A 6,584-nucleotide genomic window follows, 5' to 3' on the forward strand; every position below is an offset into this window, starting at 1 on the left:
TTAGAGACCATTTTTCATGTTCCAATCAATTCCAGATGGATAAAATCAAGTTTCACCATACGTTATTTTATTTTATTTTTTTCTCTTCGAATATCCTGTTTCACTTTAAAACACGTCACATTACTGAAGTAAAATGGTTGGTTGATTCAGTGATCCAACATGTCACTGCAATTCTGTTTAATGCTGCTAGTGGATAAGAATTTTCACTTACGGTCAAAATGCAATTGCATTCACAACCTAGTTTACTTGCATTATGCATTTTTTAGAGTTGCACATTGTATTTAGCTTGTTGGTTACTGGCCACATTTTGGATATATTGACAATCTTTAAAACACTAATGTAATAACACAGTTATAACATATGTTAAATGCACCTTAAGCTACTATGCTTGTAGTGATGTGTAGCATTTAAAACAACAGATTTACATTTTTGGTTAGGTGGAGCAAGTTCATACATTTAGAATATTTTCCTTGAATTATTTACTGAAAGTTTACTGTAAATGGGCTTGAAATGAATTCATATAGCCTATTTTGTGCAAGAATTCACCATGTTTCAAATGCATGTACCCTGTCCTTCACAATTCCTTGATGGCTCCTCAGACAAACTAGTGCTACTCTCTTCATGCATTATCTTTAGCTAGCATATTGGTAAAAGGCAACAGGCATGTAAAGAGAATGTAAAGAATTCTTTTTAAGCAACCTTTCCTCAGCTAATAGGTCTAGTCCAGAGGAGCCCTCCATTCGAGGAACGTGCAAACCAGAATACAGCTTACATAGAAACCATCGACCACTGTTTGTACAGTGTGCATTAATGGACTTTATTGCATCGAATGCATTAGTGCATTACTAAGTAGTAGAGCAGCAAAGTTTGTCTACGGAAAGTCCCTGTCTGTTAGTGTCCTAAATATCAGTTAGCTACTGTTAATGTCTTCTCTAATTGTTGTGAAATGCTTCTGCTGATATGTAATGGCATGTAGGAGCATGTCCATCTCCTTGAGGCTTTCTCTGTAGACTCCTTGTCCTCACAATACAACTTAGTTTTCTTAGTTAAACATTATAATGGAAAAATATTCCTGGGGCTTAGATTCCACGGCTGCCGGCCCTGAGGTAAACACAATCAACCCCATCATAACAAGAAAAGAAGCTGATTGCTTGTAGTTTAGAAATGTTGAAAGCAGCAAGGTTAGTTAGGTGGCAATGTGATTGTGAACACTGACCGTGTTAGGCATCAATGTGTGTATAAAGCACACATATTAGATGCAACTCAATGCAATTTGAAGTATCCATGCAAAAGTGTTTTTTGTGTAATTCATATTCTTTTCTATTGCATCATGCATGTAAAATACAACTGTATGTAAATACATGCATGCGAGTGGAGGTTTTTGTTGAGTCTTTTGAAGTAGTTCCCCAAAAAATAATTCAATTCTTTCACTGACCCTGTGTACAGGTCAGACTGTGTTACAATCTGGACAAGTTGATGCCAGTTGCTGAAAATCTGAGTTGACAGATTCCTAGAAAATCGTGCAGTGTATGATGGTCACAATATGACTTCTTCCAGTTGGAAAACATCAAACGTTTGATATTTTGAGTCCAGTGCAGAACACATATTGTGTTCATTCTCCTAGCAAAAAGGCATGTGTTTCTGTGTTCAGAATGACTTTAAAGTCTGTATGCCTGATGGCCAGCGTTTCCTGTGCAAACATTTTCAACTTCAGCAAGTACTGTATATGATGTCTAGTGTTCAGCTTTAAAACACTTTGAAGAACCAGACAAGTGTTATTTACTCAACTTCGTGTGTTCAAAAGACTCCAGTGAGAGTTGGAAACCAAAGCAGGACACTTTCCCCTTGTTTTCAGTCACTATTCATTTTCAAATTGCTCAAAAATGCAGATTCATTCACAAATATAACAGCACCATGCACGAAACATGATTGAGACGCAGAAACATGAAGGTTTAAACCTTTGTCATGAAAAAAAAAAAATACATTGTTAACGATTTCATATTCCTCAAAAATGAATGTGGCTATTCAATTTGAATTTGAGCATTTTCATTCGTAAAGGTCAAATTTAACCATATTGTTCTGTAGTTTTAAATATGTTCAGTACAAAATGCTTTGTGCTTGTTGGATAATCCGTGTAAAGAAAATTTGTTTGATTATGTGTTTTTAATTATTTCCATATCTTTTTTTTAAATAAGGCATTTGGCTTTGGGTATATGCATATAATGTACCATAAAATTGTTTCAAAGTAAAGTAAAATGATATTACAGGTGGCCTCTTTGCTTGCACCAGATGGAAAGTTTTTTAGCAGTTGGGGCAAACCTGTAGGACTTTCCTCTGCACTGATGCTGGATTAACCTACTGTTAAACATCTTCCTCTTTCCCTCATATTCCCAGTGTGTTGTTCATGACAGCCAGTAGTTTAGACATCATCCTCTGCCAGAATATGTGTGCTGCACACCACAAAACTGTTCACCAGACCTCTGTACTCCACCTCCTGCCATAAATTTCATCTCATCTCTCTTTCCCCCATTCAGTGAGCTATGTAGCATCCAGTATATAGGGAACAGTGAACGAGTGAGCAGTTTTCTATGAACAGATTCCTTTGTCTACTTTGTCCTGCAGTTAACATGATTCTTAGAGCTTTGTCTTAGTCTATCAAACCTGATAGCTGATGAAAGCTCTCTGTGATCATCGAAGAAGGCACTACCTTCACCTTTCCTGCCCCTCACTGTATCTTCAGACTCTGGGATTGACAAAGTGACAGCAGTGGGCGAGCGCTTCCAGGGAAGAGCCCAGTTTTCAAAGGCTGGGGTCAGATAAGCAGGTCAGCAAAGGGAGGAACGAGGCATCCTCCTGACTGATCTCAGCTATGTAATGACTGGATGGAATAAAGTTGACGTAGATGGACGTGGCTGTAATGAAGCTGGTGTCTGCAGTAACTAAGACACGGTCAGATATTATTTTTCCTCTCTTGTTTCAACAGGTGGAGGCAATGATGAATAAACAAAGATTAATATTTGCCGGAAGAATGACTTAATACTGGGATTAGTCTTGTAGTTAGTGTTAGTGGAAGCAGAAACATGCTGTATTAGAGCATGTCTCTTTAAATGCAAATGAGCTGCAGCTTTGACCCCACCCCTTTTCCAGAATAGAGTTGTGCCATTACAGCTCATACCTGCTATAAACCATCTGTTTTGGTTCTGATTATTATTATAACTTCTGATATATGGATTTATGAGTGCACACGTACAGAAAGCGGCTGTCACAGCATGTGAGAACTAAACAGAGTTTTCATTCACACACACGTTTACGTTAAAATCATGCAAATCTATTTTGTCTGTGAAGGTAAACAGTTGGGAAATAAATTGCATGTTTATTTTAGATCGGTGTGGCAGCAACAATATACAGTCAATAAAACAATAAATCCACTGCTTTGTTGTCTCCTCGGAGGCTGGGACTCTAAACAGTGTTCTGTGCTCATCTGTGTAGTCGAAGGCAGAACAGTTAGCATGTTTTGCTCAGACTTTCACCATGGCATTAGAACTGGTACATTAGAATGAAGACGCTGTGGGTGAAAATGTACAGATTAAGGGGCGATAAAATTATAATGAGATCCCTTTGCCACATCACTAGGGATGCGCTCATTTCTTCAGACGCTTGCAGAAAAAGGCTTAGCAAAACAAAGTTACTGGGTTAATCTTTTTCATGTTTTCTTGGTTGGTAGATGCACCAGGGAGCTGATTATAGCACTTAAAACCTGGAAAAGTCAGATTTTCATGATATGTCACCTTTAGTGTAAAAAGTAATGCAAGTTCCATAATCAGATTACTTTTTTTTACAAGTGAATAGTAAAGTAATGCATTTCAGGAAAAGTTCATTCAGCCGGATTCGAAACTCAGTACACCTGTAACACAATGGCGTTATATGTGAGTTTTATTAGCCTTTTTTCAATTCCTTCAGCCTGGGGGAATGAAAGGGCTTTTACATTTGCCAAAGTTAGAACATTTTATATTAAAAAACAAACAAGCAAGCCCAGCCTAAATGAGAAAAAGTAACTCAACATTACTTTCCATAAAAAGTAACAATGTAACAAAATGTTTTACTTTTTTAGAGAGTAATGCATTACTTTTAAAAGTAACTTTCCCCAACTGTGTTCAATTGCAACACAGAATAACACACTGCAAATTCATTCGAACTCAATTATCGACTCAGTGTAAAATGAAACTTCAGTACTTTGGACTTCAGTATTAATTGCAGGGTAATGGTAATGTGTTTTCTTTCTTCTTAAATTAACATTTTATTTCCCCGTCTTTATTTATGTGTAATTAGTGAAACAACTGTACGTTATGCCTTGAATATTCGTCTTGTCTGAACTTCATCTAGGTTCAAAGGCGTTTGTTTTTCTTCATGGAAGCTCTGCGTTTAAATAGCTAATAAAATATTTCAACTAGAATCAATATTTTGTGTCTAAGTATTTACTTATGAGTCAAGTAGCCTTGTAATAAGTGGGATAATGTACATCCAGCCATTTGTTATCACAAAATAAAATAAACCTCTCCAGGTCTGGGTTTGCTCTGTGATAACAACTGGCTGGATGCACATAGTCCTTTGCAAAACACATGCTACCAGAACAAGAACTGCAAGAACTCCCTTTCAGATTTGCGGTATATCTGTTCCTTATTCACTCCACATTTTGCTCTTTACTCAGTGCTCTCCTACTGGCCTGAGATCTCTGGCTGGGTCAGGAGTGGCAAGAGCGAGACAGATCAAACACCTGAGAGCTATGTCATTGTGCTCTGTCCTAACATTCTCCTCTGGAATTCAGAACGCTCATAGATTTAGCTCAACAACAAAAGGCAGGCTGTTGTCAGTGACAGTGAGTCATCAAAAAGTTGACAGTTTGATTGCAAAAGCTGCACATTTGCATGCTGCAACAATGCCTAGCTAAACTAGACAGTAAGGAATTGTGATTTGTAACATTTGTTATTAAAGATGTGTGTTTCCTGAACACACCCCTATCACACTCCTAGCCCAAACTGGTCGAGGTCGAGGAACTGCTGCTGTGTCAAAATGATGGGAATGCTAAAACAAACAGAGAAAGGTTTTTGGTAGCCATCTACAAATGAATCAACATACAGATGATTTGAAGTTGTCCCTGCATATTAAATAAATATTTAATATATTGAACACTGCTATGACCAAATTTTGAAACAATACTGACCTCTAGTGGTTTTTAATCTACAACCATTCATCCATGAAGCCAATCTAGGTTGCTACAAACAAGTAAGATTCAGTTTAGTTTGTGCCGACCTGGGTTTTATGCACCAAGAGAGTGGCTTGGTTTTTACCAGAGTAACTTCTGCTCCATGGCTAACCTGCTTTGTGTCTGCTTTTGTTCTGGGTAAGAGATCTCAAACTGAAGGTGGTCCAGCTGTAAGCACCTCTGATGTAATAAAGTCACTCCCTCAGGTTTTCTGTGAAGGTTAGTTCACAGTAAGAGAGTTTTAAAGACAAAATCTCCAAGCTAAGATAATTCATTCAAATTAGTTTGGTCCATTTCTCACTATTAACTATGACTTTTCTCTTTGATAAACTACTTATTTGATGCTTATTAATAGTTAGTAACATCATTTAGGGTGCCAGTTTAAGGAATCTAGAATGGTTATGCAGAATAAGAAATTAACGTGCTTTATATGTACTAATAAGTGTTACCATTATTTTACATGATTTAAATATTATACCATATCCTTAATCCATTACAGTTTATCAATTATCCTAGCAACATGCTAATCATGCTAGAAACATGCTAGCGACATGCGTATCATGCTAGAAACATGCTACCAACATGCTAATCATGCTAGCAAAATGGTAGTTGCATGCATTCTGTCAAACTAATCTATCTATCATTCTTTTGAACTAATCTATATCATTCTTTCTAACTAATATATCTTTCTTTGTTTCAACTAATCTATCAATCTAACTTTAAACTATAAACTTCAAACTTCTTTAAACGTCTTCAAACTTTCTGGTCAGGCTTTCTCAAGCCACCTTAAAGTTTGTCTCAACAAACTTTTTTTTTTAGTTTTACAATTAATATGCTTTAGTTGCATACAGCATGAAATAAATAAGCTTAAAAAACTACATTTAGAATGTTAAATATTACTAAGCTAAATTACCTAGCTTGCTTCCAGATATAGTTTCAGTCTTCTTTCTTTGATGCCACTGAAGTCAGATTTTAATTGCTCACGCTCCAAATTTGATCATGAACTCAGGATCAAAGCCTGGAGGGCCACTGTCCAACTCTAAATAAACACACATGATTAATTAAGCTAATTAAGGTCTTCAGGGGTGCTATAAAGTTACAGGCAGGTGAGTTTAATTGGCATTGGAGCTAAACTCAGCATGACAGTGAGCTGAAGAGCCCTATCTTTGAATAGCCCCAATGCACAAGTCAACTGTTTTTATAGCTAACCAGGAAAGTGAAAGTGAGTGTTCATATTTTAAAAGCAACTGCTACCGTATGACTGGCTCTTTCCATTGCTATAACCTTGAAAAACTTAATCATTCTCTTAATGCTTTTGCCT

Source organism: Carassius auratus, chromosome 27, assembly GCF_003368295.1.
Source record: "Carassius auratus strain Wakin chromosome 27, ASM336829v1, whole genome shotgun sequence".
NCBI classification, from domain to species: Eukaryota; Metazoa; Chordata; class Actinopteri; order Cypriniformes; family Cyprinidae; genus Carassius; species Carassius auratus.